This window comes from Symphalangus syndactylus, chromosome 5, assembly GCF_028878055.3.
Source record: "Symphalangus syndactylus isolate Jambi chromosome 5, NHGRI_mSymSyn1-v2.1_pri, whole genome shotgun sequence".
NCBI classification, from domain to species: Eukaryota; Metazoa; Chordata; class Mammalia; order Primates; family Hylobatidae; genus Symphalangus; species Symphalangus syndactylus.
Window position 1 is genome coordinate 11501717 of NC_072427.2, and position 27219 is coordinate 11528935.

Below are 27219 nucleotides of genomic sequence, written 5' to 3' on the forward strand. Positions count from 1 at the left end.
ACAGTTGAACTAGGGTCAAATTAAGCTTTCTGTCAATTATGCAGATTACTTAAGCAATTATGTAAATTGTTAATAAATTCTTAAGTGATGCGGAATTTTTCTTGAGAAAATATCTGTTTTATGCTATCGACTAAAAGACTTGGAGAGTGTGGGTACTTAGAAAAAATGAAACCTCACACTAAATATCTGTCTTCAGAGTTCTCTTGGCAGCATTTGTTGTGACAAAGTTAGACCTGATTTCTTGAGGCTGAAAAGTCACAAATTTTCTACTCAAGAACTTCTCCGTTTTATACTGTGAAGACTCATATTCTTCACTGTGCAAAATAGCAATAGAGTTCTGAGGGTTGAGGATAGGGAGGGAATGGTTGTGTTGATGGAAAGATCTACTCTAGTCAGTTTTATGATTAAGATTCTTTACAGACAACGCACCCCCTTTTTGCCTGTTTCTTGGGCAGAGGGTGCTCCTTGCTCGCCCACCCTTCATATGATATTAAACCATGAGAATATGTTGGGCCGACGAGACCTGGGACTGAAAACGCCATGGGATCTCCCTCTTATATCAGTGTCCACTGCAATTTTAATGAATCTGCTTTTATTTTCTTTTACCTCATGGGTCTCCATTTTTTTTTTTTTTTTGAGATGGGGTCTCACTCTGTTGCCCAGGTTGGAGTGCAGTGATGCGATCTCGGCTCACTGCAACCTCCGCCTCCTGTGTTCAAGCGATTCTCTGCCTCAGCCTGCCGAGTAGCTGGGACTACAGGCATGTGCCACCACACCAGGCTAATTTTTTGTATTTTTAGTAGAGACCGGGTTTCAACGTGTTAGCCAGGGTGGTCTCAATCTCCTGACCTTGTGATCCACCAGCCTCAGCCTCCCAAAGTGCTGGGATTACAGACATGAGCCACTGTGCCTGGCAGGGTCTCCCATCTTAACTTGCATCTTAAGCCTCCATTGAGTACATATTTACTCTCTTCTTTAAAATACTTTAAAGACAAGTATAGGTCTGTTCCCCTTTTATTTCTGGATTGCTTTTAATGTAAAGTTCAAAAATACTGTTTAGTAAGATGAGGCCTCTTTTTAAAATATGAACGTCTGCTCTTGTGTTAGGTCAGCTCGCTCAGGCTGCAAAGAGAAAACAGCTCAGGACTTTCCAGGTGATGGAGTTTTATAACTCCCAGGGAGGTCAGAATGAGCTGTTAATTAGTGAGGTCCTGGGGAGGCCTGGAATGTGCTCTGATGCCGTAACTTTTTTGGTGCAGGCAACGATCTCAGTAGTCTCTGCCTCCCTATGATTCAGCATTTTCCTGTCTCTCTTTTTCTCTCTGCCTGCTTATGTTAACTGCCAGCTCCTTGTATGAGTCTAATACTCCTATTTCTTCAGGAAAGTGGACTTCGTTGAGTGGTTTTGTTGTTGCAGAAAGTAGTTTCCCATTTGGGGGAATATTCTTAGAGCAAGGCATTTCACGGGCTTTGGGCCAGTTTGGGCCAGAATGGAGAGATCGCATGCTGCAAAGCACAGTGACCAGTGCAAGCAAAATCAACGTCCATGGCCAACTTTCTTCAGAACGGAGCTAGAAAGCTACCTGATAGGCATACATCTTCATGAGGAAAAGGGAAAGAAATGTCATATTAGTGTCTACGGGTGAAAAATTCAGTTCTCTCCCTCTCTCTTCAGAACTATCTATGAGCCTCACATTTGCTATAACTGGAATATTGAGCTCATAGCCTTTTACATATTTTTCCTCTTTCCAGGTATGTTAATGGGGGAAAGTTTACAAGTCCCAGAAAAGGAATGACAAAGTATATCCGGATTTGGAAGGGGATGCTCCACTGTTGTAAGATTCAACCAGTTGTTTGAATCCAGTCGAGACTTTCCGAAGTTCACCTGTGATTAATTGAAGCCCTAATAAAGGCAAAACCTCTGACCTTGGTCCCCTGTGTTCCCTATCTTGTGTAAATTAACATCTGAACATGAGTTATGAAATGCGTGACATATCAAAAAGGAAAGCACCTGATACTGGGAAATATGCATATTGATGAGAGGAATGAAATAATTCAATGAATGCTAAATTATGGGTCTACAGAGGGCTGCTTTTGTTGAAATTGACATGTCCCTATCTGTAAACCCCAGAGTATTCAACGGAAAGCATAAGGGGTAAGTGTACCTGGAAAACCTCCCTTTAAAAAAAAAAAAGAAACATCTTTGTGATACAGAGGAAAGACTTCATAAAATATTAGATGAAAAGACCCCTTTCAAAATGTGTTTGCTTTGTAGTGCCTCCCTTTCTGGCTTCTCTGCATACTTAAAAGTCATCACCACCTTGAGTAGATTGCTTGCTTTTAAAAAGACATTGCACCTTTCCTAGTACTGACACAGAGCTACCAGACCTGCATTTTGAAATGTCTTATTGTCATCACCATAAGCATTTCTGTGAAGGCAAGAAAAGCCAAACAAAGCTATATATATATATTTTGGTTTTTCCTAATCTACTCAACAACAATGCATCCAGGACACCCTCTGTGGCCCTGGTTTCGGGCTGCGTATGACTGCAGACAGAAAGCTATTTCGAGCATTGAAAACAGCCTTATTACCCTGCCATTTTTGCACAGATTCTTTTTTCCCCTTCCCTGTGACATTAGAGAGTCCAAAGTGACATACATTTTTTATAGCTTCATAAAGTCGTCTCCTGACCGGGTCACCCTTCTCATAACTAGGGAGCAGAACGCTTGAAAAAACCCATTCATCAACGTGAAAGCAGCCTCTGTCTGCGGGTTCCAATATGCACAGTCTGGCAAGATCCAGCTCAGTGCAAATGCGAACTTACTCTTTTGCTAATGCCAAATGACCCACTCACTTCTATCAGCACACCGAGGAGGACACGGAGGGCACAGTGGCTGTCCGCATCTGCAGAAGTGCTTCTCGACAGAGCTTAGCACCAAGTCTTCTTGCTAAATGTACTGAACACATTCAAAAATTAGTTTTATATTTATACTAATTAAATATTCAATTAAACAAAGATAAAATTATGGAGGGAAATTTATTCTTGCCTAATGAACTATAACCCGTTTATTACTTTTTCACAGATACACCATTAAAGTTCTGATGAAAAATTGCTGGAATGGTTACCCTCCTTTTTATTTCTTTAAATGTTTTTCCTCTATGCTTTGTTTAGACATTCAAACAAAGAATGGGCTATCCAGGCATGACAAATAGGTAAAAGAAGGTAGGGAAGGTGGAACCAGGAGAAAATGGTTATTCCTTAAACTTCTTGTGATCGGCAGAAATTTCCTCCATTAAAGCAGAAGACTATTCAAGGGGATCTCTCCTGTGGAATTTAATGGTGTTATTCAGGAACATGCAGGCTTTGGGATTTGAAAGCTACATACTAGTTATGGATGTTAGCTCTGTTAAAATTGAGGTCTTCTGACAGGTGCAACCAGCCCTCAGGTCAGAATGAACAGAACATTTCACCCCCACCCCTGCACATGATACCCTAGGTTTCTGTACTGAGCCTTCTGGTTTTAGAAACCTGAATTCATATTTGAGTTACAATGACAAATGAATAAAGAATGACAAGTCATGCTTTGGGAATGTGTTTTTATTTGAGATTATCGCTTTCATGGTATTGAATCGCTTGTATGCATCTGTGTATGCATATATATACATACACATATGTAATACCAAGATTATATATGGTATGTACATACATCCATAAATTTTAGGTAGCCATAAATAAAAAATCTATATGCACACGTTTGCATAACTTGATAAACAGCTCAGAAATAATTACAGCACAATTCAGAGGACAAAATAAAATGATTGCTATAAAATTATTTGGTGTATGTTAAAGAAAACCAAAACAAAGTAGAAAACATCCTTGCCTCTATCTTCCCATGTTTTGGCCCGATGTCAGATAGGCAGGTCTAGAAAATGAGACAGTATAATCTTTCCAGACATCCTGCCAACCACACCATGCATATATGATGTAGAATCTCTCAACCCAGCCCCCTGCCAGATACGTCACCACTAATGCCTATAAAGGGGCTGCCTCTGAGAACAAAATGGTACCCACTCTCTGCCATGCTGTTGACTTCTAGGCTGGGCCTGAGCGTGGAAGACTACAGTCCTTCTATCATCTAAAAACTCAAATCGTCGTGAGCACCACAATGGGGTGGTGAGTGAGTGAGGAAGGGCACTAGGAAATAAAACATATCTTGCCATTTATTTATTCTAAGCAGTAGACATAAGGCTGTTGGGAATGTTTCCACTTACATTCATAATTTTTCTACTAAAATGAAAAATTTTCTGAAAATATTTCAAAAACAGCTTTGGAACATGAGAATTCATCTTTTTAAAGTGGCCATTGACAACATCTGAGTGTGCCTCTTATTTTTGAAACAACAGATGGTAATGCAATGACATCTCATTTGATTTTAAGACCCTATTATAAATTCAGGTATAAAATAAAATATTGGGATTAATAAAGATCACATCTGTGAGCTTCCTCAGAACCTTCAACTATAAATATGAACCATGCAGTCCCTAAGGCCCAGCTCCCTCTCCTTATCCTGTCCCAGAACTGATTATTTACACATTGTCATTTGCTCACATAGAAGACTCTACTGCACGTATCTAATTGTTTATTGTTAACAAACTTAATCATTTTAATTTATTTTCAAGAAAGTTTAGTGTCTTTCTTTTAAAAATAATCATATTAAGAAAATGAATGATAAATGTTTAAAAACCATCAAGATTTGGAGTCATTCTTATTCAGCTTAACACAATGAAGTGCAGGTCAATAATTTCCTGATAAGATACATTTCGATCATTAAAAAGTAGCTTTTACCATCTCCATTTTCAAAACTTGCGGTGTATTTGACATAAGAAATTGGGTGAAAACAAAATATTTCATAAGGTACTCGAATACAGTCATGTTCATAAGAGCAAGCAAAGAGTATACAGAATAAGGTTGTTTTTGACATTTCATTAATATTTATTCAATTTCATGTTTGCTTAAATTGATCTAGAATATCATACCAGTTTTGGATTATAACCCTACTCTTAAGAAACTCTTTACTTGAGAGTATCCTTATAAAATGAACACTTTCAGCAATACTATATGTAGAAATACCATGCCAACCTATATTTGCTTTTTCTACTCAACTTTTAATCTTACAAAAACTAAGACTTAATTTTGTCTGTTATTCTAAGTGCTTTAATAAGTCATGTCACAACAGTGAATAAATGCCTGTAAGGTATGTTATGACCTTAAGTTAATGTTCTCTGTTCAATCCTATTCTAAATATAATCTGTGATTACGTTTGATTTCCCTAAAATTCCCCTGCAGTTTTCAGGACAGATGGTACATGCAGCTTTCCTCCCCTTTCCTGACTACTGATCATTCAGCTATGTCAATTACAAAATGAACTGCACTTTCAGACTCGCTGGGAGGGCTGGACTGGAAATTTCATGGGGGCGGAGGCAGGGGGCCATATCATTTTCTATTACCATTACATCCTCAGCACCAGCACAGCAGCCTGTTAACACTTAGTAGGTATTCAATAAATATTGGTTGAATAAATGAGTTAATAAGACTATATAAATAAACAGAAACTTTATTGATAGTAGAAGCTTGTTAAAAGGTATTAGAATGGAGAGGAAGTGACACTTTCCCCCATTACTTTACAAGTGAATGAGATCAAAAAGAAAAATGTAAGGAGAAAAATGTTGGGGAAAAGAGGATATAAGAGTTTTAAATAAATAACCAAGGGCCCGTGGAGACTACTGTTCTAATATCGGATGTAAATTACTTTAACTGGTAAATTGAGAGCTTCACTTTATCTCTAAATTGAAGAAAATCCTGTGGAAATACGCATGCTCCAGGATCTGGTTATAGATCTTTTTTTGTTTGAATAATTGCCCTTTATATCTTACAGAATAAAACACACTTATGGTACCTTTGTGACCCTCAAGAAAAATTAAGTCAAATTCAGATAGAATAACCAAACTGCATCTACCTGAAATTGCCAGACAGTTGGAGTCAATAGTCAAATACATAAATTGGATTTGACTTTATAAGTAATAATATGGATTTCCTCTTTGACTTCATACTAGAAGTGCAGAATATCAAGATGCAAACAATCTGCCAGCCCTAAATCCAAGTGCAGCTGGAAAGTTAATGGCTTAAGCAAATTGTTGCTTTAGTTTCTTATTTTTTCTGAATAAGAAACATGAGGTCTAGGAATGAAAATGGACAGTCTTTAGTTCATTTCACCGATGAGAAATCCTGGAGAAATTTATTTCCTCATGGTCATTTATCCTGTAGTTAAAAGTTTATTTGAATTTGACCTTGTCACTTAAAACCTTCTGCTTATCCCACCAAAACAGACTATTGAAACATAAAAAATTATCAGCAGAATAGTTCTTCATGAGTCTCTACTCTGTCTCTGTATTCCCAAAGAAGAATTTATCCACAGCCAAATACGAGAAACAAAAATAGAAATTTCCAGCATGTATTTATACTCAAGTACCTTTTGTATCTAGGACAGACCAAACTTTGTGCTTCCAGAATCCTATATTCAAGTGTTTCAGTGACCTTCTCTATTTAATATATGTCCCAAATTTAAAATAACCCAAATTAGTTGAACACCTCTTCAATTTCCCAACATTCTCATTCAAAATCTGTATTAATGAAGATTACCCAGGACGAAACTCCCCATTCCTTCCCTGTCCCACTCCCTTGACCACCAACTCGATAGAGATCAACTATCTAAAGCTGATATGAATTTGTTCCCTCTTCTTCATCCTTTTTAAAGGTTATTGTGCTCTACACTCTCATCATCTCTCATCTCACCTGCATTAGTGCAAGTGTGAACTTCTGTTCTTGCCCTGCAGTTAAATGGCTTATTTTCTCCATTTGTTCTCTCACTTAGATGGGAAATTTCTTCAATGCAAATACTGTCTTTATATCACAGCACAGGTTGGTTCTCACAGCAGCTGGAAGTGCCTAGTTAATGCAGAGTCTAACATGTAGTTGGCACTCAACAAATATTTGCTAGGTTACCAAGTGAATGAGTCTAGCACAGTCTGGAAACATCGTGATCACCTGGTAAATCTTAAGTAATACATTTTTCTATTATCGGCATCTTAATATTAAAAATAAATGAAAAGATATTGGAAAAAATGACAATGTTCAACTCCAAACATCTTTAGAGAATAATTTAAATGAAACAATAAAAAAGCTTCTTTGTTTTAATTCTGTGTGAGTAGAAAAAAATTGCTTCAGGCCGGGCGTGGAGGCTCACACCTGTAATCCCAGTACCTTGGGAGGCTGAGACAAGTGGATCATGAGGTCAGGAGTTCAAGACTACCCTGGCCAAGATGCTGAAACCCTGTCTCTACTAAAAATACAAAAATTAGCCGGGTGTGGTGGCTTATGCCTGTAATCCCAGCTACTCAGGAGGCTGAGGCAGGAGGATTGCTTGAACCCGGGTGGCAGAGGGTGCAGTGAACCAAGGTCGCACCACAGAGCAAGACTCCGTCTCAAAAACAAAACAAAACAAAAAAAAAAAAAAAAAGAGAAAGAAAGAAAAGAAAAAATTGCTTCAAAAATTGAATCTACTTAAAATACTCATTTTAGGTCAAATCTGCATTTACTAAAAGCCTCCAGAATTTCTAGGTAAGTTCCATGTCCAAAACCACTATCATTCCATTTGTGAATAATTATTTTCCTAATGTCATACTTAATTGTTTCCTGTTTCTTGAGCTTATTCATTTGTATTTGTTACTATAATATAAACTTCTTTTCTTGCTCGAGTTTAGTCTCCAAATCAAGCTTTTGTTACGTGTCCCATTTTTTGAAGAGGAAAGACAGGCAGAAACAGAGGTCAAATGATTCACTCAAGGTCACACAGGATGTCAACAACTCCACCAAGATTAGCCTCTCTGCCTGGGTACAAGATGTTCTGCCACAACTTGTCCTTATGGCCACCATACACGTATTTATTTATATGCTGTCAGTAAATGGAAGTAGCAGGCAATTCAGCTGAAGCTGGTTGACAAAAAAAACAAACAACAAAAAAAAAACCTTAGCTTTAATGATTTAAAAAATAGTATTTGGATTCCAGTATTTACTAACCAGAAAGGAAAAATAAAATATTACATATGTTTCCAGGATTGAGGGTTATTTGTACTGCCCCTTTTGCCAAAACTTTTCCAAGAACTTGTAATGTAAGAAAATGCCATGGGTCAGATGTGCCAATGAATGACCAGTATAGACTGTGTTTGTTGTGATCTGCTGTGCAAAACTACTGTGATGAGTATACTTGGTATATTAGTTCAGTAATTTATCTTTATTATTATAAAAGCACATTTACTATAGAAAAAAATATAAAACATCAACAAAAATAGAAAGAAAGAAAGAAAGAAAGAAAGAAAGAAAGAAAGAAAGAAAGAAAGAAAGAAAGAAAGAAAACATAATTTCACCTACGCTCACAGCTACTTTTAACCCTTTCAAACTCTTTTAACCCTGCCTCTGCCACACACACATAAATGAAATCATATGGTACATATTTTCTAACCTGCCTTTCAGTGGGACAATGTGCCAAGAATACATTTTCAAATCAGTCAATATATGTATCATGAAAAATAAACTATATCATTCTGTGGCAGAAACCAAAATCAAAATATTAGAACAAAAACCAGTAAAACTTAATTTCTGGTTCACACTTCATGGTCATAATGAAAGAGAAAGCTCATCATAGCTATTCAAATACTCAAGGTTGTATCAGATGGAAAACAGAGCTCTACAGGTTCTTTTTTAATTTACACATCATAATTCTTCATCTTTACACAGTACAGTTTTACATTTTGAAACATATATATGTTGTGTAACGATCAAAACAAGGTATATTCATCACCTTATTCATTTATGATTTCTGTGTTGTGAGAACATTCAAAAGCATCACTTCTAGCTATTTTTTAACATTAAATATATCTTACTGTTAACCTTCATCAATCTGCTGTTAACCTTCATCACTCTACTTTGCAATAAAAAACCAGAACTTATTCCTCTTACCTAATGGTAACTTTGTATGCATTGACCAACCTGTCCCAATTCTTGCCTCTCCCCTTGCCTCTCCAGTCTCTGATAACCACTGTTTTACTCTCTGCTTCAATAATATCAACTTTTTTTTAAGATTCTACATATGATTTGAGATCATATAGTATTTATCTTTCAGTGTCTGGCTTATTTTATTTAATATGATATTCTCCAGGTTCAGCCATGTTGTCACAATGATACAATTCTATTCTTTTTATGGCTGTACAGTATTCCATTGTGCATATATACCACATTTTAAAAACTCATTTATTTGTTTTTGGACACATAGGTTGATTCCATAGCTTGCTGTTGTAAATATGTTGCAATAAACTCATGGGAGTGCAGATATCTTTTCAAATTACTGATTTCATTTCCTTTGTATATATACCCAACAGTGGGATTGTTAGATCATATGATGTTTCTATTTTTAATTTTTTAAGGATACAGGAGCCTATGTGAAGGGGCTTCCACTGGCCAAATCTGGGACAATCTGAGCCTCAAAACAATTAACTATTAATGGAATACAGTACAGCCTTTTATAGGGAACTGCATGCTCATATCAATACATATGAATTGATCTGAAAGTTTGCTGAGGAATGGGATATTTACAGATTTTCGGAGTCCCCCACAAAATATTGTTCAGTTAGAAAGGGAAAGTCACACTAGAGAAGCCCAGCAGACACCATCTTCACCAAGTGGTAAAAATGCACATCAGTAATGGGCACCTTCAAAGTATGTGCCACCCAAGAGTGTCACTGCTGTCACACTCCTGCCAAAGATACTTAACCTGAATTCAGTCATGACAAAACACCAGCCAAACAGAGGAACATTCTATAAATTCAGCACACTTCAAAAGTTTCCACATCATGAAAGTCAAAAAGCTTCCAGTCAGAAGGAGACCAAAGAGATGACAACCAAATGCAACTCATGATCCTGAACTGGATCCTTTTCCTAGAGGACATGACACAGGCCTGAAGACCAGCTGGGAGTACTATGCCCATGCTGACTTCCTGTTCAGTGTCTGTATCGTGAGCAGGCAGGAGACGATCAGCAACTGACTCTCACATGGTTCAGGAAGGAAAATTCTTTGTAACCTAATTGTACCTTTTCCATAAGTTTGAGATTAAAAACGAACGAACGAACAAACAAACAAACAAAAACCAGCAAAAAAAAGGAAACTCCATACTGTTTTATTTCATGGATGTACTAGTTTACAATCCGACCAACACTATGTAAATGTTCTATTTTCTTCACTCTCTCACAAACACTTGTTTTCATATCTTTTTGATCATAGCCATTCTAATTGGAGCGAGACAGTATCTCATTGTGGCTTTGATTTGCATTTCCTTGCTGATTAGTTGAGTATTTTTCATATGCCTGTTGGGCATTTATATATTTTCTTTTCAGATATGTCTATGAGCATCTTTCACCCATTTTAAAATCAGGTTATTTGGAGGTTTTTGTTGTTGTTGTTACAGAGTTAAGTTTCTTATGTATTCTGAATATTAACTACTCGTCAGACGTATAAAAATAGCTTCTCTCATTCTGTAGATTGTCCCTTCACTCTGATAATTATATCTCTTGCTGTGAAGATTTTTAGCTTAATGTAATCTCATTTGCCTATTAGTGCTTTTGTTGCCTGTGCTTATTTTAAAATTTCTTGCCCGGCCCAATGTCATGAAGCATTTCCCTATGTGTTCTTCTAGTAGTTTCAAGAGTTTCAGGTTTTACATTAAAGTTTTTCATCCATTTTAAGGTTTTTTTTTTCTTTTAAATACAGTGAGCAGTAGGGATCTATTCTCATCCTTCTGTGTGTGGATATCCAATTTTCCCAGCATTATTTATTGAAGGGACTGCCTTTTCGCCCCCATGTGTTATTAAAATCTTTGTCAAAAATCATTTGACTGTAGATACGTGAATTTATATCTGGGCTCTCTACTCTGCTGTAGTGGTCAGTGTGTCTATTTTTATGCCAATATCATGCTATTTTGATCATTATAGTTTTATACTATATTTCGAAATCAGGCAGCATTATATCCCCAGTTTTGTTCTTATTGTTCAGGATTGCTTTGGTGATTTAAGGTCTTTTGTGGTACCATATGAATTTTATAATATATTTTTCTGTGAATATCACTGGCATTTTGATAAGATTGCATTAAATTGATCATTGTGTGTTGTACAGTCATTTTAACAATAAAATTTCCCATCTATGAATATGGACTATTTTTCCATTTATTTTTGCCCTCTTTAATTTCTTTCACCAGTGTTACGTGGTTTTCAGTGTACAAATATTTTTCCTCCTTAGTCAAGTGTATTCCTAGATATCTTATTTTTTGTAGCTATTGTAAATAAATTTTTTCTTGATTTATCTTTCAGATATTTTACTATTAGTGTATATAAATGCTACTGATTTTTGTATGTTGTCTTTGTATACTGCAACTTTACAAAATTTATTACTTCTAATAGTATTTTGGTGGTCATGTTTTTTTCCATATAAGGTCATGTTATCTGCAAACAGATATTTGACTTTCTCCTTTCCAACTTAAATTCTTTTTATTTCTTTCTCTTGTCTAATTGGTCTGACTAGAACTTCCAGTACTACATTGAAAAAATGTGGTAAAGCTGTGCAACCTTATCTTATTCCTGATAAGGAGTAAGCTTTTCCTTGTTCGGTATGATATTAGATACATTCTATAGCTAATTTGCTGAGAGTTTTTATCATAAAAGAGTGTTAAATTTTGTCAAATAATTTTTCTGCATCTATTGAAATGATCATATGGGTTTTGTCTTTTTTTCTGTTAATATGGTATGTTATATTTATTTATTTACATGTGTCAAACTATCCTTGCTTTCCTTGGATGAATTCCACTTGATCATAGTAAACAATCTTTTTAATCTGCTATGAAATTTGGTTTGCTAATATCTTGTTGAGAATTTTGCATCTATGCTCATCAGGGCTTGCAGTTTTATTGTTGTTGTGGTGACATTTTTGTCTGATTTGATATTGGGGTAATGGTGCCCTCATTAAATGAGTTCAGAAGTATTCTCCCATCTTCAATTTTCTGGAATAGTTTGAGAATAAATAGTATTAGTTCTCTTTAAATGTTGGTAGAATTCAGCACTAAGGCTATTAGGTCCTGGGCTTGCTTTAGATGAAAGAATTTTTACTACTGATTTAATTTTCTCACTTGTTATTGTTATGTTCAGATTTTACGATTTCTTCACAATTTAATCTTGGTAGATTTTAGTGTCCAGGCATTTATCTATTTATTCTATGTTATGTAATTTGTTGGTATATAGTGGTTAATAATAGTTTCTTATAATCTTTTGTATTTCTGTGGTATCAGCTTAATGTCTCTGTTTTCATCTCTGATTTTATTTTTTGAGTCCTCTCTTTTTTTCTTCCTTAGCCTAGCTAATGTTTTATAGACTTTCTTTATCTTTCCAATACCTAAGTCTTCATTTTGCTGATCTTTTCAGTTGTTTTTATAGTCTCTTATTTGGTTTATTTCAGCTCAAAGCTTTATTATTTCTTCTTTTACCAGCTTTGAGTTTAGGCTGTTCTTGTTTTTCTACTTTCTTGAGGTGCATTATTAGGTTTTTATTAAAAATCTTCCTTCTTTTTTGATATTGGCAGTTATTGCTATAAACCACCCTGTTAGAACTATTTTTGCTGTGTCCCATAGGCTTTAGAATGATGTGCTTCAATTCTAATTTATCTCAGAATTTTAAATTTCCATTTCAACTTATTCATTGGCTCATTGATTATTCAGGAGTATGTTGTCTAATGTCTGTGTATTTGTAATGTTTCCAAAATTTTTCTTATTGCTCATAGCTAGTTTTATATACTGTGTTCAGAAAATATACTTCATATGATCTACTTAAATTTGTTAAAGACTTGCTTTGTGGCCTAACATATAATCTATCTCACAGGGAGAGACGGCTCCATGTGTAGCTGAGAAGAATCTGTTTTCTCTGGCTGTTGGATGGAATAATCTGTAAATGTCTGTTTGATTCATTTGCTCTATAGTGCAGGTTAAATCTAATGTTTATCTGTTGATTTTCTGTTTAGGTAATCTAATCCATTGTTGAAAGTGAGGTGTTGAAGCTCTCTACTATAATTGTTTTGCAGTCTATTTCTTCCTTTAGATATAATAATACTTGCTTTATATATTGGGGTGCTCTTGTATTGGTTAGATACATATTTATAATTGTTATATCCTCTTGTTTAGTTGATCCTGTTGTCATCATACAATGACCTTCTTAATCTCTTTTTACAGTATTTGACTTAAAGTATTTTATGTGATCTAAGAATGGCTCCTCCTCCTTGCTTTTGGTTTTCATTTGCTTGGAATATCTTTTTATATCCTTTCACTTTCCATCGATGTTTGCCTACAAAGACGAGCTGAGTTTCTTGTAGACAGCATATAGTTGAGTCTTGCTTTTTTCCCCCTAAGTAATTAATTTAGAGACAGAATCTTGCTCTGTAGCCCAGGCTAGGATGCAGTGACATGATTATAGTTCACTGCAGTTTAAACTCCTGGGGTCAAGTGATCCTCCCACCTGAGCCTATTAAAGCCAATTACCTTGGGACCTCATGGATAGAGAGTCAGTGGTCACGGATCCCCAGGGCAGGACACAGTCTAGCAGTGGATTTAGTTTCAAAATGGTACTATGTTGTAGTAGCTTAGGGTACAGGGGTGGGGAGTGCAAGATTGGCTCCTACTCTGAGGCAGCATAACTGTGTGAATTTCCAGTAACTCTCCAAACAGGATTCAAAGCATAAAAGGACTGAGGGACTCTGAAGGAGCTAGAATCAGGTGGGTTCCACCACAACTGGCTAATTTTTAAAATTTTTTGTAGAGATGGGGTCTCCCTTTGTTGCCCAGGCTGTTCTTAACTCCTGGCCTCAAGCAGTCCTGCCTCAGCCTCCCAAAATACTGGAATTGCAGGCATGAGTCACTGTACATAGCCCTTGTTTTTTGTTTTTTTTTTTTAAGTCATTCAGCCATTCTCTGTCTTTAAATTGGGAAATTTAATCCATTGACATTCAAGGTTATCATTGATAGGAAAGGTCTTACTTCTGCCATTTTGTTAATTCTTTCCTGGTTGCTTTGTAGATCCTTTGTTTCTTTCTTTCTCTCTTGTTTACTTCTATGGTTGGTTGTTTTTCTGTGGTGCTTAACTTTATTTTCTTTTTCTTTCTTATTCGTGTGTCTGCTGTAATTTCTGTCTTTGTGGTTATCATGAACCTAAAATAAAGTCTTGTAGTTACACTGGACTATTTCAAGCTGGTAACACCTAACTTTGTTTTCATAGAAATATACTAGAATTTTTCCTTCTCCCCTACACATTTATTTTTTGTTGCCTTAATTTACACCTTTATCTATTATGTGTTACTTAGCAACTAATTGTAGCTATTGTTAGTTTTGGCTATTCCAACTTTAGACCTTCATATCAGAGGATTGAAAGACTTACATAGTGCCATTTCGGCACTGGGATATTCTGAGTGTGATTGTGAATTTATTTCTAGTGGTTAGTTTTATATTTTTATGTGTTATAATAACAGTAATTATCAACCTTTTATTCCCAGATAAACACTCTCATGCATTTACTGTAAGGCTGTTGTAGTGGTAATGAATTATTTCAGATTTTCCTTGTATTAGAAGGTATTTCTCATTCATTGCTGAAAGACAGTGTTGCTGAAAATCATATTCTTGGCTCACAGCATTTTTTTTTTTAATTTTAGCACTTTCAACATATCATCTCAATTTCTCCTGGCCTGCAAGATTTATACTGAGAAATCTGCTGATAGTCTGATGGAGATTCCCTTATATGTGACTCGATATTTTTATTTTGCACTTCTTAGAATTCTCTTTTTATCTTTGCCTTTTAAGAATTTGTAATGTGCCTCAGAGGAGATTATTTTGTGTTGAATCTAATTGAGAATTCTTCCCCTTCAGAGATCTAGATGTTTATATATCTCTCATGATTGAGGATATTTTCAGTTATCATTTCATTGCATAGGTTTTCTGTACTTTTCTCTATAGCTTCTCCCTCTGGTAATTCTATTATGCAAAAAGCTGTTCACCTAATGGTGTCTCATAAGTCCCATAATCTTTCTTCATTCTTTTTTATTTCATTATTTTTTCCTTTTGCTAGATTATGTCAAAAGAATTGTCTTCAAGTTCAGAAATTTTTTATTCTTCTTTATTTAGTCTACTGTTGAATCTTTCAATCACATTTTTCATTTATTCATTCAATGAGAAAATGCCACAACTTATGTTTGGTTCCATTTTATGACATTTATCACTTTGTTGAATTCCTCATTCAGATTATGAATTGCTTTCATGATTTCACTGAATTGTCTGTATTTTTTATACCTCACTTAGTTTCCCTAAGGTCACTATTTTGAATTCCTTCTTAGGCATTTTATAAATATCCTTTTATATGGGATCTGTTACTGAAGACTTACTGTGTTTCTTTGGGGAAGTCATGTTTCCTTGCTTTTTATATTTCTTAAGTCTCTGTGTTGATATCTGCATACCTAATGGAACAGTCCCCTTTTCCAATTTATGCAGTAGCTTTTGTAGGAAGAGACATTTTTCTGTACATGGGTCTTAGGATTGGGTATGGTGTATTGACTTTGATTTTTAATGGATTAAGAATTGTGGTCTATGTGCAGTTTCTTAAGCTGTAATCCTCATCAGTGATCTGCTCAGTGGCCTAGGCTATGGGAGTTTATAGTGGTATTGGAGCAATTTTGCTGGGGGTAGGGGCACCAGTGGTATTGGAGCAATTTTGTTGGGGGGGGGCACCAGACTGGTTGTTGAACTAGGCACATGTGGGTATGCCATTCTAATGGGCTGTGCCCTGCACAGATTTGCCAAACTGGCTGTCAGGCCTGGTGTGAGTTTGTGCAGGTGTGGCAGCCAGGCAACTGTGCAGTGGTCTCTCTGAAGAGAAGGACTTCTGATTCTCTCTGTTAATCCAGACACAATCTCAGTGGCTGGCTCGCTGTGTGGCATTCTCTCTGGAGAGGCAGAGTTGCCATAAGACTAGGTTGTAAACTGGATGTGGGTATACATGAGCTTGGCCGGACAGCTAGCTATGAGGTGCAGTTGTGTGCGAGCATGTTAGACTGGCTGGCTGCTCAGCAGCTTTCCTACTGTGCAAGTCCATCTGTTCCCCAGGCAGGTGGGGTGCTATGGAGGTTGAGACATGGAGGTCTTGGTCATTCCATTGGGCCTAGGCTCCATGCAACCAGGGTCATGGTTTTGTATGTGAATGTGGTAGAATTATATTGGGACCTCATGAATTCAGAGTCAGGGGCCACTGGTCCCAAGGGCAGAACACAGTCTAGTAGTGGGCTTAGTTTCAAAATGGTACTATGTTGCAGCAGCTTAGGGTACAAGGGTGGGGAGTGCAAGAGTGGCTCCTACTCTGAGTCAGCGTAGCCATGTGAACTTCTAGTAAGTCTCCAAACAGGACTCAAGGCATAAGAGGACTAAAAGACTCTCCTGTAGCAAGGAATGATGACAACTGTAGGGATAATAAGGAGGTCTCTAGCTTACCTTTCTCCCTTAAAGAAAAGTTTCCCTGACTCCAAGTTTATCCTGCAGGGAGACAGCGTAGCACAGAAAGGATGCCCTCCTTTCCTCTCTATGGGGCTTTGCTGAGCTTCTGTGCTCCACAGACATTTTGTCAATTCCTTGCTGCTCACCAGCATACTGGACTTTAGTCACTCCAGTCAAAATATTGTTGCTTCTTTATTGTTTAGGTTCCTTTTGTTGGGGCATGATTGCCAGGCAACTCATAGGCCATCTTACTGACATCTCTGCTCTACCTGTTCTTGTATTTGTGATGACATACTTTATTTTAGAATGAAATACATCTGCCCTTCAAAACTCACTGAACAGAACTAGTCACTGAGGTCCATCCAATTTACCAAATTCAATCTTTCTCCATGCTTGAAGTTTGAAAACTAAAAATAGTTGAATCTCTGGAAGAACCTTTCATAGTTTCATAGTATTTTATTTTCTAATAGTATTTGACTTCTTCAATTTTCCTGTAAATACATTTTTAATCACATAGACTGCAATTAAATCTTTCTGTATATTTATAATGGTTTTCTTAGGGTGACTATGCATAAATAAAATTATCCTGTCTTTATATATATTGTCAAAGGCTTTAGATATGTAGTATTTAAACATATTTCAAAAAGCTGTATTCCCACAAGTTGTATATAAGAGTATTTTTTAAAATCTCTTAACCTCAACTACACTGATTTTTTTCAGCTTTTATAAATTTGGTAGGCAAAAAAACTCAAGTGATTGTGACAGTTTTTAAAATCATAATTTGCATTATTTGTAGAGTTTGAAATGCTTTCACTTTTGCTACTTCATTGATAGCCTGTGGCTACAGCAGCACCGCTAAATACACTGCAAAACTGCTGAATTCAAGAATGCTAGAGTTTCTAAATCAGGTATCCCACTGTCACTCTCAACTTCCTGTTGAATGCCTAATAGATATGTCATATTTAACAAGTAAAAAACAAACTTTATGCCCCCTACTACCCTACAATGGCTTCATGCCTTCAGCATAAAGAAAGTTACTCAGGCCAAGCAACCAAAAGTCATCATGGATCTTCTCCTTCCCTCAAGCCCCTATTCAGTTAAAAAAGTAAGCTCTGGTTTAAGACACATCCCAAATCCTACCACTATTCTCCATTTCTACCACTCTATCCTGTTCAAACTAATCATTATCTCTTGCCTGAATTAATGCAAAAGTTACATAATTGGTCCCCTATGAATATCAATTTAACAGCAGAGCTGATTTTTTATGAGAAAAATTCATATAATGTTATTGATTTGCATAAAATTTCAATCATAATCAAAACAAAAATCAAACTGCTCCTCCAAGTCAAGAAGACCCTTGTTTGCTATCATCCTCACTCTTATTCTGTTTGGTTTAACCACACTGCCTTTTTATCTTACCCTGGAACAGTACACATTTTCCCCTCTGTAAGATCTTTAAAAATTTGCTCTTGCTAGTTCATATTAAAAAGGGGGAAAAAGATGTTTTTTTCACAGGCTTTCATATGACTCCTTCTTCACTTTATCCAGGTCTCTGATTAAATGTAATTTTCTAGAAGAGGCCTTTGTTGACTATTACAACCAAATATCCCTCTCCTTACCACATACTCATTTATCATCACATCATCATCATCATCTTCACTATTTATTAACACTATCTATTTTCCCTCACAACATTAAGAACCACTTCAAACACAGACACACATAGTTTGTCCCCTTTGCCTCACTAGAATTCAAGCTCCATGAAAACAGGGATAAAGACTTCCTTATCACCCACTGTGCTTATAACCTCCAGTCAGGGATGGGCACAAAGTAGGTGTGAGTTCCCCAAAAATATTTTTAAATGAAAAAAGTAGTCATAGGAGCTATGTGTTCTGAAACATGGCAAAGTGGTCACTATGATTAGCCCTCCAACATGCAAAATACCAAGATGCTGAATACATTTTTACTGATATAATTTGTAATGTATTTCTGGACTGACAGGAAAAACTGAACTGAATGGTGAACTGCAAACACATGTTGGCAAACTTGACACCAAAGAAGGGGATATTCTTTTGAAAGAGCCATACCTGAGAAACATAGTTCGGTGTTTACTGGCTGCTCACAAAAGGAAAAACTGTCCCTTCGGCCCACATGAAGAGGAAGATTTCAGTCAAAGGTTATACATAAGGAAAGGACATCTGATAGGGTTAAACCAGCAGTGAAAAGTAGTCAGGGAAAATTTAATTTGTTTCTGTGCTTTTGCTTCAGATGGAAAGAAAAAGTTTTCTCCTTTGAAAATGTATAATCACAAGCCTGCTTTTACTAGAAAGGTACCAGCACTGTTCACTATCACCAAGTTTCACAGATCCCAAAGCTTAGATGATACCTATTTAATGTCAAGAGTAGTATCTAACAGCAGAAAAAAAAATATCAGTTCTCTACTGATAAACAAGTAAGTCATCGTCAGGTTAGTACCTTGAAAATACCCATAGATTAGACTCAGTAAAATATGAAAAAATAATAATAAATGTGCCAAATAAGTAAGGAAACAAAGCACCATATGTAATAATTAGCAAACTAAAAAAAAATACAGATTTGAAAAAACAACAGATTTAGGGTTTCTAAAAGGACCTCAGATTTTGAAATTACCAAATATAGATTTTGAAAATGTGTAAAATAATTTTTAAATAACAGAATTTTATTGAAAAATTGAGTAAATAGCTAAAAAACCTATGAATGTGATCATGTAGATTGCAATAGAAGTCCGACAGAATTTTAGAAAATAAAAATGCAGTTGTTAAAAATCAAAACTATAGGTAAAATAAATAGAAAATTGGCTGGGCACAGTGGCTCACGCCTGTAATCTCAGCACTTTGGGAGGCTGAGGAGGGAGGATCAGGAGGCCAGGTGATCAAGACAATCCTGGCTAACATGTGAAACCCCGTCTCTACTAAAAATACAGAAAATTAGCCAGGCGTGGTGGTGGGTGCCTGTAGTCCCAGCTACTCAGGAGACTGAGGCACGAGAATGGCGTGAACCCCAGATGCAGAGCTTGCAGTGAGCCGAGATCGTGCCACTGTACTCCAGCCTGGGCGACAGAGTGAGACTCCGTCTCAAAAAAAAAAAAAAAAAAGCCATAAAATTAGGCACAGATAAAGAAAAAAACTAGTGAATTTAAATAGAGAGATGAAAAACTCAAATGCAGCTCAAAAATTAAGAACATGGAAACTATGAAAGTTTGGCAAAAATAAGAATAGAAAGAGAACACATGTCATATGTTTCATTGCAGTTTCTAAAGAAAAGGTCAAGAATAGGAAAAAATTGGAGAGTAGAATGACTAAGAAATTTCCAAAATAGATACAAGAGAGTGAATAAATAATAATAGTAATAAAAGGAAAGCATGATATGTTTAAACAAATGAAAAGAAATAAATAAAATAAAAAGAAATCCAGTCCTGGACAGAATATTATATAAACATGCAGAAAAATAACATAAAAAGATCTTAAAGGCAGCAAGGGAAAAGACTAATCATCTCATATTTAGACTGACAGCTGACATTTCAACAGCAAATAATGAAAATAACAAGATGCTGAAAAAGTACTTCAAAATGCTCATCGACAATAATGATCACCCTAGAATTGTGGCCATAACAAAAGCGTATTCCAAGGGCAAGGGTAACGTAAAGTCATTGCGAGCTAAAATAAAACAGGATTTAACATCAGCATATCCTTCCTAAAAAATATTCTAAAAGATGTACTACAGGAAGAACAAAAGTTATTCTAGAAATAGGGTTTAAAATAAGTAAACAAATAGGAAAATACATAAGTAAATTTAAACAAATATTTGATCAAATAGAAAGCATTACTAATAATTTACATTAATGTATAGAATAAAGCAGCATTTCAGGAAAGCAATTATTAAGGTTAGAGTAATAATGAAGATCTAAAATAATAAATGAGACTTCTACTTACAGGACTATTCATTATAAGATCCAGGGAAAATACACAAAAAATTGGAAAAAAAAAAAAATGAAACTGAATCTCATTCGTATGTTAAAAAAATCAATCCCAAATGGATTAAAAATGTGTTGTTAAGAATAAAAGTTTAAAAATTCTAGAAGACAATATAAGAAAATGTCTTTATTATCTTACAATAAGAAAATATATTTAAACAACACAAAAAACTGCTAATTATAAAGGAAACAATTGATAAATTCTATTCTTTTAAAATGTAAAATGTCTTTCTAAAAAGACATTGTCAAAGTAAACCAAAAAACGGGAGAAGGAACAAGCCACAAACTGGGGGATGATATTTGAAATATATACAAATTACAAAGCCTTAGTGCTCAAAAAGTACATAAAGGAGCATGAAACTCCTACGAATGGAAAGAAGAAAAAGAAGAACAATAACAACAACAACAGTAACAATAACAAGTTCATTTTTTAATGAGCAATAAAAATAAATAATGTGGGAATAGAAAATAAACATGTAAAAAGATTGCTCAAAATTGGTAATAGCCGGTGAGAGAAATGCAAATCAAAACCACTCTTCATATAAAAAATATTGTTATAATTGTCACATGTTTATGAGAATGTAGAAAACCAAAAACTTTTGCACATTACTGGAGTATTGTAAATTGATAAAATTGAAATTGGTAAACAAGTTAACATTACCCTAATAGGCTGAAGATATATATATATCTTATGACCTAACATATTCCAGAAGTCAAACATGTGCATCATGAGACATAGATGAGAATAGTTTTAGTAGCATCAGTTGATGGCAATAGATTGAAAACAGCCCAAATACCCATAAACAAAAGGATGTATAAACATAATGTGGTATAGTCAGTAAAGAAATAGGTAAAATAATGTAAATTAATGAAATACAACTTGTGACATCAAAATGAATGAATCTCAACATGGAGAAGGTTAATGTTCTTCAAATATTCCACCTGCTCCCCTATATTTGCATTTAGAATGTTAAGTTGGTCTGGTTATGAACACGAGACGAAACGGTGGCTATCACATATGAGCCAGAGCACAGCAGACTGAGAAGAAGTTCTCCATATGATCCTTTTCCTGACATTTGGCAGGTGAAACCTCTGGCAATCTGAGAACTACGGCACCCTCCTAGTTGCTCACACAGCATAAACCTTTGTTATGTTAAAGCACTGAGATACGGGAGTTAATCTGCTACTTTACAGTAACATAGTCAACACTGACTGAAATACTATTTTTATATAAAGGTAAACAAATACAAAGTATAGCATTGTATTTAGCATTATATATTTTACAATAAATATATATGTGAAAAAAATACCAACAAAGGGACTTCTGGTGGAATAACAAGGACTGCTTGCCTTCCTGCCTGAAATGATGGAAAACTGGAAAATATATATAAACCAACAGTTTGTAGGACACTGAACAGGTCATGAAGGACATCTCTGAAATAATGGTACAAACACAGTGAGCCCTACAAATTCTCCCACGTACAGACTACAGTTTCTCAGCTATACCACAAATAAGAGGAACACAGTCAAGTAGGTAACCACCTGAGTTGAAGAAATAAAGTGGAGAGTTTGTTGAGACTGAGTCAGGTATAATTCACAGGACAGAGTACTGGATAGGAGATATAGTCCAGAGAAAAAAATCCCAGGTATCTTATTCCTTGAAACCTCAGCTGAGTACCACTAAGAACATGTATATGAGGAAATGACTCAAGGTCAGGGAAAAAGACTACCTAAAATGATTGAAGAACGCACCCATTGGAACTCACAAAGGTCCAGGGATAGTACCCATTCCCACCAACCAGAGTGGAGAAATTTATAATTCTTAGGGCACTGGGAAGAGTACTCAGTAGGGTTTTCCCTTAGCAGTCAGGAAAACTTAGCCATAGACTAACGCTGCTCTAGTACCTCTTAATAAAGGTTAAAAGCCGGACTCAGAAGTGTTAAACTGTTTTCAGAACAAAGCTTACTAATACTTATAGGAATAGAAAGTTATTCAAGACTCAACAAAGTTTACATCAGCCATGAAATTAAAAGTTACCAAGTGGCCAGGCACGGAGGCTCACGCCTGTAATCCCAGCACTTTGGGAGGCTGAGGTGGGTGAATCACCTGAGGTCAGGAGTTCGAGACCAGCCTGGCCAACATTGTGAAACACTGTCTCTACTAAAAATACAAAAATTATCTGGGTGTGGTGGTGCATGCCTGTATTCCCAGCTACTCAGAAGGCTGAGGCAGGAGAACTGCATGAGCCCAGGAGGCGGAGGTTGCAGTGAGGTGAGATCATGCCACTGTACTCCAGCCTGGGCAACAGAGTGAGACTCTGTCTCAAAAAAAAAAAATTATCAGGCACACAAATAAACAAAGAAATACAAAGCACGAGAAAAGACTCACCAATTGAAATGGTCCCCCCAAAAGACACAGATACTGAAATTACATTACTGAATTACAGACTCTGTCACCTCTCCTAATATTATTGATAAACAGAAAATTATTGATCATATAGAAACCTTGAATAAAAATATCAAACAGGCCAATGGAATGGCTCCTACCCATAATCCCAGCTCTTTAGGAGGCCAAACCTTGGCAGATGGCGTGAGCCCAGGAGTTCAAGACCAGCCTGGGCAACATGGCAAAATTCTGTCGCTACCAAAATAAATACAAAAATTACCTGGATGTGGTGGCATATGCCTGTAGTCCCAGCTACTCAGGAGGCTGCCACTGGAGGACTGCTTAAACCCAGGAGGCAGAAGTTGCAGTGAGCTGAGATCACAGACTGTACTCCAGCCTGGGCAACAGAGTGAGACCCTGTCTCAAACAAACAAACAAACAATTTGATCTAATTGACTTTTATTATTACAACCAAAAAAAGCAAAATATGTACTTTCTTCAAGTGCATAAAAAGTATTCACCAAAACAGATCATATTCGGGGGTCATAAAACATTAATAATCTAAAATAATTAAAATTAATGCAAATATTATATTTTGTAACCATAATGTAATTAAGTTAGAAATTGAAAATGGAAAAACTTTTGGAAAATATGAAAATATTTGAAAATTAAGCAGCATATGGGTGAAAAAAGGAATCAAAAAGAAATTAAGAAAGTATTTAGAACTGTATAAAAATAAAAACACAGCATATCTAAATTTTTAGTATATAGCTAAAGCAGTACTTAGAGGATAATTCATAGGACTAAATACATATACTAGAAAAGAAATGTCTCAAATCAATGATCTCTTTTCTGCTTTAAGGAAATAGAAGATGAAAAGTAAATTTACATGAGTGTAAGGAAAACAAAGGAAATAAGAGTTTAGAGCAGAAGTCAAGAATAGAGAAAGCAAGAAAAAATAGAGAAAACCAAGAAAACCATAAGGTGATTCTTGGAGAAAAATCCACAAAAGACATAATTCTCTTTCCAGACCAGTAACGGGGGAAAAAAAGGGAGAAGATAGACAATCAGAAGGTATCCTTCTGTCTCACTAAAACTTTGTACCCTTTGACCAACATTTCCCCTTTCCCCACCCACCATCCCCTTTCCTTAGCTTCTGGTGACTATAATTAATAATAATATATTGTACATTTCTGAATTGCTAACAGAGTGGATTTTAAATATTCTCACCACAAAGAGACGATATGTGAGGTAATAGATATGTTGATTACCCTGATTTTATCATTTTACAATGTATGCATGTATCAAAACATCACATTGTGCCCTGTAAATGTATATATTTATTAATTTTAAATAAAATAGAATTAAAAAATAAAAATAAAATAAAAGTTTAAAAAGAGAAGATAGAATAACTTATGTCAAGGATAAGAGATGTAACATTACTACAGATTCAATAATAAAAGAATAAAAAGTGAATGACTCATCCTATGCTAATAAATTTGACAACTTAAAATAAATGGACAAATTTCCTTAAACTCTTATAAAGTTCACTCAAGAATAAATAGGTATTTATTTATAGTAAAAATCTTCCCACAAGGAAAATTCCAGTCTCAGATAGCTTCAATTAACAATTATACAAATGACTAAGTAAAGAAAATGTGTTACATATACACCATGGAATACAATGCAGCCATAAAAAAGAATGAGATCATGTCCTTTGCAGGAACATGCACAGAGCTGGAGGCCATTATCCTTAACAAACTAATGAAGGAACAGAAAACCAAATATCACACATTTTTACTTGTAAGTGGGAGCTAAATGATGAGAACACATGGACACACAGAAAGAAACAAAAGACACTGAGCTTTAATAGAGGATGAACAGTAGGAGGAGGGAGAGGATAATGAAAAATAACTAACAGGTACTAGGCTTAGTATCTGAGTGATGAAATAATCTACACAAGAAACCCCCATGACATGAGTTTACCCATATAACAAATTTGCAATGTACCCCTCAACTTAAAATAAAAGTTAAAAAAAAAGAAACAGTTCAGGTTAAATAAATATTTCTGCTGTGAAAATGTGAAAGGATATGAATTTAGTTCATGTTTTAAAGAGAATACAAATTACACAAGTTGCTTTGAGCTGACACAATGTTTATAGTTACTTAAAATGTTGTTTGGATGCTATATAATTGTCACAGTTATCTATTTCCAATGAGGAAGGACATAGGCAATAATACAGTGCTCTTGGTTCTGATTGCAACATTAAAGATTATTAAACATAGTAGGCTATGTTTTGTAAAAATTATAGGACGATTTATTTTATTTTTAATAAGTGTCATTTGGGCCTATTTTAATAAAATTTTCTACTTAAGGTTTTAAAAAAGAATTCTACCAACCATTTAAAGAAGAAATAACATTAATTCTGTACAAACTATTCAAGAAACTAGAAAGAAGGGGCTACATACTGACTCACTTTATGAGACCAGCGCTAATCTGACTGCAACACCAGTCAAAGGTATTATAAAGGAAATTAAATCTATAGAAAAATATTCCTCATGAACATGGATGAAAAGGTTCTTATAATTTTTACAAGTAAAATAAAGGCTGGGTACGATGGCTCACACCTGTAATCCCAGCACTTTGGGAGGCTGAGATGGGCAGATCACGAGGTCAGGAGCTCAAGACCAGCCTGGCCAACATGGCGAAACCCTGTCCTACTAAAATTACAAAAATTAGCTGGGCATGGTGACGGGTGCCTGTAATCCCAGCAACTCGGGAGCCTAAGGCAGGAGAATCACTTGAACCTGGGAGGCAGACGTTGCAGTGAGCTGAGATCATGCCATTGCACTCCAGTCTGGGCAACAAGAACAAGGCTCTGTCTCAAAAAAAATAAAAAAAAAATAAATAAAATACATAAATAGAAAATACATAATGACCAAGCTGGGTTTTTATGCCAGAAATGAAAGCGTTTGTTTTCTTTGTTTGTTTGTTTTTTTACCATTAGAATCAGTCAGATAATAAAGGCCGGGCGTGGTGACTCATGCCTGTAATAATAACAAAATAATAACAGACTGAAGAAAAAAAAAAATCATCTGAAGAGAATAAGAAAAAAACATTTCACAAAATTCAACATCAATCCTAATTAAAAAAAAAAAAAAAAGAAAAAAAGAAAAACACTGCCATTAAACTTGGAAAATTAGGGATCTTCCCTAAGCTGGTAAAATGCATTCATGAAAAATGTATTGATCACATCGTGTTTAATGTTAATCAACGAATGACTTCCCCATAATATTAAGAATGCTTGTTCTCAGCATTTCTATTTTACATTATATTGGAGAATCTAGCCAGAATATCAGGCAGAAAAAGAAATAAAAGGCATTCAGACTATACAGGAAAAGTATAATTCTCTTTATTCATAGAAGGCATGATTGCCTACTCAGAAAATTCAATGAGCCTATCAAAAAAAAACAACTAGACTAATAAGTTATATTATCAAGTTTGCAAGATGCAGGATTAATATGCAAACTATTGCATTTTATGTTAGCCACAATCTGAAATTAAAATTTAAACAATAATGTTATTTGCAGTAACATAAAAATATAAAATTATCAGGGATAAATTTTACAAAAGATAGATAAATTCACATAATGCAAACCATATGACATTGTTGAAAGAAATTTTTTTAAATGTTAAAAAAAGGTGAGATAACCGTATTTGTGTTTGAGGAGACTATATTGTTAAGGTATAAATTATCCACAAATTGATCTATAGATTCAACCCAATTTCAATTAAGATCCCAGAAGTCATTGTAGAAATCAGTAAGTTAATTCTGAAGTTGAGGCCAGGCGCAGTGGCTCATGCCTGTAATCCCACCACTTTAGGAGTCTGAGGCAGGTGGATCACTTGAGGTCAGGAGTTCGAGACCAGCCTGGCCAACATGGTGAAATCCCACCTCTACTAAAAATACAAAAAATTAGCTGGCATGGTGGCGTGCCTCTAATGCTAGCTACTCAGGAGGCTGAGGCAGAAGAATTGCTTGAATCCGGGAGGCGACGATTGCAGTGAGCCGAGATCAGGCCACAGCACTCCAGCCTGGGCAACAGAGTGAGACTTTGGCTCAAAAAAAAAAATAAAAATAA